This window comes from Oryzias latipes, chromosome 6 (assembly GCF_053564925.1).
Source record: "Oryzias latipes strain Hd-rR chromosome 6, Olatipes_Hd-rR_3.1".
Lineage (NCBI taxonomy): Eukaryota > Metazoa > Chordata > Actinopteri > Beloniformes > Adrianichthyidae > Oryzias > Oryzias latipes.
This window is the reverse complement of record NC_136242.1, coordinates 34,763,469-34,773,087: the sequence shown is the minus strand read 5'-3', so window position 1 is coordinate 34,773,087 and position 9,619 is coordinate 34,763,469. Positions and strand designations below refer to the sequence as shown.

General features: G+C 45.6%; 1 long non-coding RNA gene across 1 annotated transcript; it reads left to right on the top strand.

Moving 5' to 3' along the window:
• The first annotated feature begins 384 nt into the window (after positions 1–384).
• LOC144992584 (uncharacterized) lies at positions 385–7,114 on the top strand. Its single transcript, XR_013656655.1, has 2 exons — positions 385–2,713; positions 2,800–7,114. It is a non-coding gene; the product is annotated as an uncharacterized LOC144992584 (long non-coding RNA).
• The last annotated feature ends 2,505 nt before the right edge of the window (positions 7,115–9,619 follow it).

The following is a 9,619-nucleotide window of genomic DNA, read 5'->3' as shown; positions in this document are numbered from 1 at the left end:
CTTTTCCACACCTCCAGTCTGCTTTACCAGACCTCCACTCTGCTTTTCCAGAGCTCCACTCTGCTTTTCCAGACCTCCACTCTGCTTTTCCAAAGCTCCATTCTGCTTTCCAAAGCTCCACTCTGCTTTTCCAGACCTCCACTCTGCTTTTCCAGAGCTCCACTCTGCTTTTCCAAAGCTCCACTCTGCTTTTCCAGACCTCCACTCTGCTTTTCCAGAGCTCCAGTCTGCTTTTCCTGAGCTCCAGTCGTCTTTTCCAAACCTCCAGTCTGCTTTTCCTTTGCTCCACTTTGCTTTTCTAGACCTCCACTCTGCTTTTGCAGAGCTCCACTCTGCTTTTCCAGAGCTCCACTCTTTTTTTTCTAGAGCTCCAGTCTGCTTTTCCAGAGTTTCTCCGGACTCCTTTTCTTCATGACTCTGAGCTAACGCTGATCTCCAGAGTTGTACATGTGGAGGGAGCGTGTCAGTCATGTGATGATAGTAATGTCATGACTGTTTTACAGCTTCCTGGTCGTCAGCTCATCCCTCAGGTGTCTGTGAAGGAAAAGGTTCCACCAAATGTTCAGGTTTGCTCAGTGGTTCTGGCAGCAGCAGTGGAGGTCTGTCTGATATTTGCAAAAAACATCAGACAAACAGTGGATTATGTTGCTGAAAAAAGGCCTAATATGGGGGAGAAAAGCAGAGTTTTGATGTTGGTTCTTCAAACTAAAATGTGGATCTGCCCAATAACAGCTTTTCCTCCAGCGCTTCATGACAGAAGGATGACTCCCTTGGAAAAGGCGGCGGTGAGGCGGCGTCCAGGAGGCTCAGGAGCAGCAGCTCGTTCCTCCACATTTCTGAGCTCATTTCATCAACTCCACACGCATGAGCGTCATGTCAAAAATGTTCACACCTTTAGAAAACGTGTTTGGGTTTGAGTCATGGTCCCATCAGTCTGCTCTCTGGGAACGCCGCCGTTTCTGACGGCACGCACGGAGATATCTCCTCTCCTCCGGGGGAGGGCCTTCAGGGTGTCGGGGGCTGACAATAAGCAGGTGTTTCTGTGGGGGGGTTCAGGCTCTTTGGAAAGTCTTCCTTCCTCCTGAAAAAGTGTTTCTTCACCAGAAGAATCGGCTGGTTCCTGGTTGGATGGAGGACGTGTCTGGGTTTTAATCAAAGATCTTTTGATCTTTCAAACCGTAAAGTTGAGGCTTTCAGCATTTTTTACTCTTTGCTGATTCAGAAGGAAAAATCTTTTGAAGATAAAATGAAACTCCAATCCGAATCCAGTTCTGCTGAATGAGCGGAGAAACCTGCTGTTCATTTATAACCAGTGCATGTTTTAGTGGGCTTCCTGTCTGTTTTCGGAGGAGCCTCTCCATCCATCAAAGCCTGAAGGAACCGCTTTCTTCCGGTCTGAAGGTCGGACGTGGAAGTGCTGCCGTTCACTGAGTCTTTGAGTTTTATGGAACATTTGGGAACTTCTGGCTTTCTCCACTTGTTTGTTTGACGGCACCTCAAGCTGCTTTTCAGCTGACTGATAGAAGTTGTTTGTTGTTTTTATCTAAGTTTCAGGATTCAATTTCTCATCTCTTTTTGACTAAACTAACTTCTTTTTCAGTGAGACGCAACGACCTGTTATGTGATGATAAATCTAGATTTTTTTTTTGTTAAAAACATCTTTTTTTAATATCCTTGTTCTATCCTAGGCACTTTAACATTGGGAGTGGGGTCATCTAGACCCACTAGACAGAGCTCTGAACCTTTTTTCTTCAATGATTTGTGATCTTCACTGGTGTCCATGGATTACATGAAATCTTTCCACCTTTATCCACCTTTGTCATGGTAGGGAGAACACGTCAATGGAAGGGGGGGGTCATCTAGGATAGCACAAGGGTTAAGGTGGAGTGTTGCCGCCCTAGTGAAGGATGTATTTGAGGGAAATAGTGTCCACACATTCCTACTGTAACATATAGAACTGTTTTTGAGCCGAACATGCTTATTTTAAGACATAATAAAGCCAAAGACAAGTGTTTAAAGCTCATTTTTAAGTTAAATTGATCAAATCTAACCACAGCTTCCATTTTTCACTCGTTACAAGGGAAAATCTCATATTCTATATTTTTAACCAGTTTTGAGAAAGACTTTTTTTTCACTGTTGTGTTTTTGTTGTACTTTTTTTTAAGATTCTTATTGTGTTTAAGGTTTTCAATACATGTTTTTATTAAAATATTTAATGAAGTGAAGCGCTGCTCTTTAGTGACTTAACGTTTGTTCATAGAGAGAAAAGCTGAACAAAACCACAGCTTACATCATCAAAAAAGACTTTTCCACAGAGAATAATGGTAGCTGTTGGATTTTTATTAGTCACAGAAGAGTTTGTTCTTGAGGCATACGTTCATTTCCTTGCAGTAAAAACTTGTTTTTGTGCCTCAGCTTTTTCCCTCGTCATCCTGAACCCGTCTGACTTCCTCTGTACTGAATGTCCTGATCTTGTCTGTTTTTCTGCTGGCAGCCCGCATACAATATCAGCAACTTTTCTTGAGAGAGAAATATTGTTATCATCAACGGAACGTTTGACGCCCGGATCAGAGATGGGAGAGCTGGAAGTTCCGGCTGGAGCACAGATCGGTGCGGTTCCCACCTCTGCAGGTTTAACCAGGCTGCATCCCTGGACCAGCACCAACCAGCAGGGCTGCTGGTTCACCTCCACCTGACCTCTGCGGGAGTGTCGGTGAGCAATACGCAGCTCTTCAGGGTGTGTTTATGGCTGCTTTTTCAGCTCCCGTCAGTGTAAACAGTTTCTCTTCTTTTTCTTAGAAGCTGTGTTCGTGAGAGCCGAGACAAAACCCAAACTTTGCTCTGAACTCATTTTATTAGCAGCACAGTTAAATTGATCTGTTCGCCCGGGAAAAGAGGTCACGGCGAACCTTTTCCAGCTACGGCCAAGGAACCACCCCCCAACCGCAGCGGCAGCACGAACAGGGAGGCCTTCAGCACATCCAACCTTTCTCTGCGGTGGACTCTGTTGCCAACATCTTTATATAAAGCAGCTCACATTCCTGTGGGGGGTACATCCTACCAAATGAAGCAGCCAATAAGCCTGATGTAAACATACTGGGGGGGCAGAGTCAGTCCAGCTGTTTTAGCTGTGTTCCTGTTCATTCCAGCGTCTGATGAAAACTGGGCAGAAAAACAGAAACTGTCCATCCGTCCTCCTGTCTGTCCCTCTGTCTTTTCAGTCAAATTCCAGTTTTTCCAGAATTCTGGTTGGGATTTATTTCCCAGAAAAACTCACATTTCTGGTCATGTATGACCAGGACGGCGTCTGACCCAGTGGGTCTCTGTTCTACGTCTCGGTCAGCATCCAGTCGGAGCAGAAACCTGGTGTTGGTACATCTCAACTGTTCTGAGTAAAACAACAACAAACCAGTCCAGATCTGCCCAGCTTCTAGTGGGATGAGATCACAACGAGAGCTTTCAAATGTTCCGGAGCCCACAGCTGGACGTTCAATCCCTGAATTCCTGCTACATTCAGACCAACATCTGATCCTTAGGGGGCGCTGTTGTCTGAAATCAGCTCCAACCAGAACAAAAAACAAACAAGAAGAAAAGCCACTCGTTCCTCTGGTCCTCTGATGGTCGTCTAAGCTCCTGCAACTCCTCACTGCTCCTCCTTTACCCAGCATGCATTTCCAAACTTCTTCAAGGTTCCTGCTGCTTCAGATTCATTTGGATCTTGTCAGAACACGGAGAGCTTCCAGCATCTCCTCCCTTTGGAGAGTCTGTCTGCGTTCACATGGAAGTGAACCGGACCAGAGTTCATCTGCAACTGAACAGAGACCCTCGTTCCTGAGAGGACCAGGGTTCTCCTGTTTGGTCCAAACCAGAGTTCTGGGGGACCATCAGAGGAAACCAGGTCTGGATCAGACCGGAACCAGAGCTGCTTTAGACTCAGACCAAACCTGAATCAGAAACCTTGTTCATACCAGGACTAATCCTGGATCAGACCAGGTCTCACCCTGCAGTTGTAGACTCTCCATGAGGGTTTTAATTCTAAGCCCAGTCGTTTGGACGGAACGTGAAGAAGAAGCATCCAGAGGAACCGGAAACGGTTCCGACAACTTCATCAGAAAGCCTCCTGGTTGTTTGTGGTGATGGGTTTGAGGGTTAGGACCAACCCACCCAGGACCGCCCGTCAACATGCTGAGGAGATTCCTCTTCTAACCAGGAAACACCTCAGGCTCCTCCCAGAAGAGGTGGAGGAGGCGGTTCTGGCAGATAGAAGTCGGAGAATCCTCACTGGGATTGTTCTCCAACGACTCTAACCCGTGTTAAGTTAAAACTATAAATGGGTCATGGTTCCAGGTGATTGAACCTGTGGACGCTGTGGTGTGGAGCAGTAGACGAGGGGAGGATGCGGTCCATCAGAATCTGAGGTCCTTCTACTCTTGGCCTTAGGGCAGCAAGGGATGCAGCTTTGAGCCAGACATCCACGTCTAACTAGGTCTGTGCCTCACCTTTGTGTTGGTCATATTAGTAAGTAACTCAACAGGGTTGCAAAGGTTTCCCCCAAACAAAACCAAATGGATGATCCCTACATTTTTGGCTTCAGCCAGAGAACCAACCTTCCAAAAAGACGATGAACCAATCACAATCATCCATCCAGCAGCTGCATTTCAACCTAGAACTCACCTAAAAGCTCAAGTTTGATTGCAAGAAAGAATCATTTTCACGTTTTCACAAATGTCTGGAATTTCTTCTAATTGGGAATTGTTGTGAAATTGTGTAAAAAAAATAGAGAGAATGGTCAGGCAGCAGAGAATGTGGTGACAGGCGTGTGCCACACGTGTTCAGTGAGAACAGTCAGAATATGCAGAGGAACGCCACATCCATGAAGCAGATCTTCAGCTCGGGGGTCTGCGTGAGCAGATGGGGGCCACAGAGAAACAGAAACTTTGAACCAAACAACTGCAGATGGCAGCAAACCTCTTTGGCCTTAAAGTTCAGACATTTCTCCCAAATCATCTCTGATCCGCCGGTGTGAGGCCAGCAGCACTTCTGTCATCACCAGCGAGCTCATTTCTCATTTACTGCTGTTACTTGTAAAACCCCCGAGAGTTTTCATGTCACTGCGACCCAGACTAATGCCTGGAGGCAGCCAGAGAGGACACGCTGCATGGAAATGCTGCGCTCCATAATGTGACAGTTGGATGAAACGCATGCTGCTAACAGCAGAGGAGGTCTTTGGAAGGAAGAATGATGACCTGTGACTCAGGCAGCCTCAGAGCTGTCTGGCCATCAGACAGGTGATAGTAATTATGTCATCTGAGCCGCTTGAGGTCATTTCCTGTCTGAAATCATGATATCACCATCGGAGTCAGACCCCCAACTCCCCGAAGGAGGGAAAATGACCTCATGGGTTATGACTCCATGAAAGAATGAAGGAAATATTGAGGTATGAAAACAAACGTTCGTTTTTGGACCTCCTTTTGAGAAGAGGATGGAGCTGCGGAGGGACGCCGTGGCGGCTTCCACGCTGGAAAAGTCATGTGCTCCGTTTCCTCAAACACTTTTACTTCCTCCCAAAAGCAAGTTGGTCTGAACTGGGACTCAGACGGATCAGTCGGTGTGACGGTTTGGACTGATTCTGTCCCTCGGTTCTATGATAGGCCGGTCCGACGCTGAGTCGGCTCCACAAACCAGATCAGAAGCTTTCAGACTAAAGTGTGGATCGACCGTCAGCCACCAAATCCAACCAGTTTGTTTATTTCATTTGATGGACAGAAAACGATGCAGTGACAGATGAAGTGGTGTTAGAATAACATTCAGCTGTTGTTCCACGTGATCCGAGTGCATTTGGGTGCGTTTGGTTCCCAGGACATCTCTGAACACAAAGTCCAAAATGCAGCAAAGCAAACACAGTTATCTGCTCAAGGGCAGCGTTTGCTAAGCAAAGGTTTTTGCTCTCTGCTTGGAAGTAGGGTTCTCATGAAAGTGCTGTTGAAACGCGTGTCTGTGAGTCATGTGTCCGTTCGGTAGGGAGCGTCGTGTCCTCCGGCAGGTTCGTGGCTTCGTGTGAACGTCTGACTGCAGCAGACGCGTGTCTTCATGCAGACGTCTCAGGTGTTTCTGTCTGCAACATGAGACAGTTATGGTCCAATAAATCCCTTCTCTCAGCTCTCCTTGTGTTTGCATGTCAGTAGGTCATGGTCTCTACCTGATCTGCAGCTTCCTATCAAAATGAAGACACATCAGCTCCAGCTGCAGGCTAGAATCATTCATTTTGAAACCTTTTCTCTGGTTTTGGACTCACTCCATGATTTCAGCTTTCACTGGATTTCCTTATCAGCGAACTGGAATTCATGAATAAAGGAGGAAGTCTGACCTCTAAGAGGAACACTGGACTGACGGTTGACGGTTTATGAGGGGAACGTCTGCTCAGAACCAGAATGACTTCCGTGAATTATGACATCTGGTGCATTCTTGACGGCGTTTTAACCCTGCTGGTTGCTTTCCCGTTCATCATAACCTCTGTTCGTAGTATCCGAACATTACAGCCGTCCACGGTCTCATTGAGGTGTTGGTGCTGCTCTATCGGCCTCAGAAGGCTGGATTTGGGCCTGGAAGTGTCAGCGTGAAGCTCTGGCAGAGATCTAGAGCGTCTGAAGATGCCACGGCGAAGCGTTCATCATGTCTACAGCAGCTGGACAGCAGCCCACTGTTCCCTGTGCAAATGACTCATAAGTAGATGTGGAGTGTTTGCTCAATTTTGTGTAATTAAACTGTGTCATTTTCGTGGTCGTCTCCAAAGGCTTTAAATTACGTAGAGGTTAGAGGTTGGACAGCATTCACATTTGATTTCAAGCTTTACATTTGGAGGTTTGTCTGCAGTTTTCCAGCCTGGTCTGAAGCTTTTCTCGTTCCAAACTGTTCTGTGTGACTCTCATGACTTTGCTTGGTCGACACGCAGGACAATTGCATCAAACTCTGGGAACACGCTTCCCTCGCCGTGTCGCGGTTCACCTTTCTGCATCCTGATTGGCTGTAAAGCATTGTCAATCAACCTCCTCCATGTCTTCTACACAGAGTGTGTTCATTTTGTCACATCTACATAAATCTTTGATGGCGGTCAGATCTTTGTCTTCATTCCAAATCCTGAACTTTTTTTTCTATGGTTTGAACTTTGAGAGTTTAAGAGAGAAAAGTGTGAAAATGTTCACGTCTGTCAGTAAAAAGTGGAGAAAGTTTGTAGATTTTCATCCAGATTTTGTTCATGGTGGGTTACGTGTAAACTGTCACTCCTGCGATAAACGTGAAGATGCTGCATCTCTGTTCATCCACCTGTTCTTTACATTTGATGGAGTTTTGTCCAAACTCAGACAGCGCTGTCATGGTGACTGCATTGAAGTCTGCATCCACTAGACTGTGAGACTATGGGATTTTGTAGCCTCCACATGTGTTATAAATGGCATGATTCTTTTTTTTAACTCAAATGAATCGATAGCTTCGTATTTATCAGAGGAAACACTAAAAGTGTCCTGGTTGACGATACGGCATTAGGTTGAGTTTCCGTCCAGATAACACACCACCTGCCTTTTAGGCCCAATCCCCACATCACTGATTTAAACATTTGATGACTTCTGTGAGTCTGAGCTTTAAATCTAGTAAATGACCCTCTCAGACAGGCGTCTTCCCTGCTGCCTTTAGCACAGCAGTGGTGAGGCCTCTTCTGAAGAAGAGTCATTTAGATCCTAACAACGTTAACAATTATTGACCAGAATCCAACGTACCATTTCAGAGTAAAATGATAGAAAAAACTGTTTTAATCCGATTCAATGAGTTTTTAAATTGAAATAACATCTTTGAAAAATATCAGTCTGGTTGCAGGACAAACCACAGCACAGAGATGGCCCTTGTCAAAATAGTCAATTATATTAGATGTAATCTGGACTGTCAGAAACTCTCAGTCCTGGTACTACTGGATCTGAGTGCTGCATTTGACACTAGATCACAGTATTTGACTCAACAGGCTGAGAGGTTTGGGCCTCTCTGATACTGAAGTGGTTTCATCAGGAGGCGTGGCGTTTGTTTTCATAGCTACGCTGATGACACTCAACTCTACATCGCTGTGTCTCCTGATGACGAAGAGTCAACATACTCATTTTAGACATGAAGTCATGGATGGCTGAGAACTTCCTACAGTTAAACCGGGACAGAACCGGGACAGAACCGGGACAGAACAGGTTTTAGTGATCCTGAAGACCTGAGAGAGATGGTTTTATCTAAACTAAAGAATGACAAAACTGCTCAGTGTGTTAAGGTGTTATTTCAGACTCTGAGATTAAATATTGAACAAACACAGGATTTTATCATCTTAAGAACATTGGCAGACTCCGCCCATTTCTCCCTCTTGCCAGCAAGGAGGTGCTGATGCTTTTATTTTTAGTCGTTTAGATTATTGTCCTGCCCTGCTCTCTGGTCTTCCCAGAATAAGGAAATCGAACCTTCAACTGCTGCAGAATTCAGCTGCAGGCGTATTGACGAGGACCAGGAGGCGGAACACATTGCACCGATTTTAAAATCGCTGCATTGGCTCCCTGTGCAATCCAGGATTGATTTTAAAGTTCTTTTATTGGTCTGTAAATGCTTTTATGGTCTTGGGCCTTCATATCTATCTGACAGGATTTTAAAGTATGACCTTTGCCGACCCGAGGTCCTCTGGTGAAACGCATGGCGTTTCTGTTTATTTGATCATTTTATTCACTTTTTGCGTTATGGTCTCTTGTCTTGCTTTTGGTTTTTTGAAATTCAATGTTTGTGAAACACTTTGAGTGACATGAAAAGTTCTCTGAAAACCAAGTTTGACTCGACTCGACTCGACTCGATGATGAACCCTCCTGCCGTTCAAGAAGCTACTTTTCTGGTTCACTTCATAAATGAATCATTTCAGCCTCTGAACTCAGGATCAGAACTCTTTTTCCGCCGTTTCCACTTTACTTGTGTTCTGATAAAAAGGTTGGGATGTCAGAGGAAAAGCAGCAATCATTCCAAAAAATAATCAATCAACCCTCCACTTCTGTGGAAGGCGAGTTCCTGCAGAAGCTGCGGTGTTTCATAACGCTGAGCGAGTGTCAATGATCCCCTCTTCTGTTTGACTTATCAGCTCAGGGAACAGACCTTATCCAGACTCTGGTTAATGACTGACGGACTGGAGCAAGCTGGAGCTCAGGAGATTGGAAGGGTCAGTGCTGAGAACTTTGGTTCTCATGGCTTATTGAAGGCCCACCAAAAGCAGCTTCAACCATCTGAGCTCCCAGGAGGAGGAGGTTCCTCTGGAGAAGCAGTCAGAGGTCAAAGCAGCAGAGAAGAACCGAAGGAGGCTCTGATTTAGCTGCTGTGACGATGAGGAGGGGGGTGGCGGATTTAACACCAAACTTCTGGGGGATTCTCCTCAACGATCAACATCTTTCCAGCGTTGGAAACTTTCTTAGTTTTTCATTTAAATTGTTTTACTCTAACCCTTGTGCTATCCTATGACCCCCTCCCCCCTTCCATTGAGGTGTTCTCCCTACCATGAAGAAGGTGGATAAAGGTGGAAAGATTTCATGTAATCCATGGACACCAGTGAAGATCACAA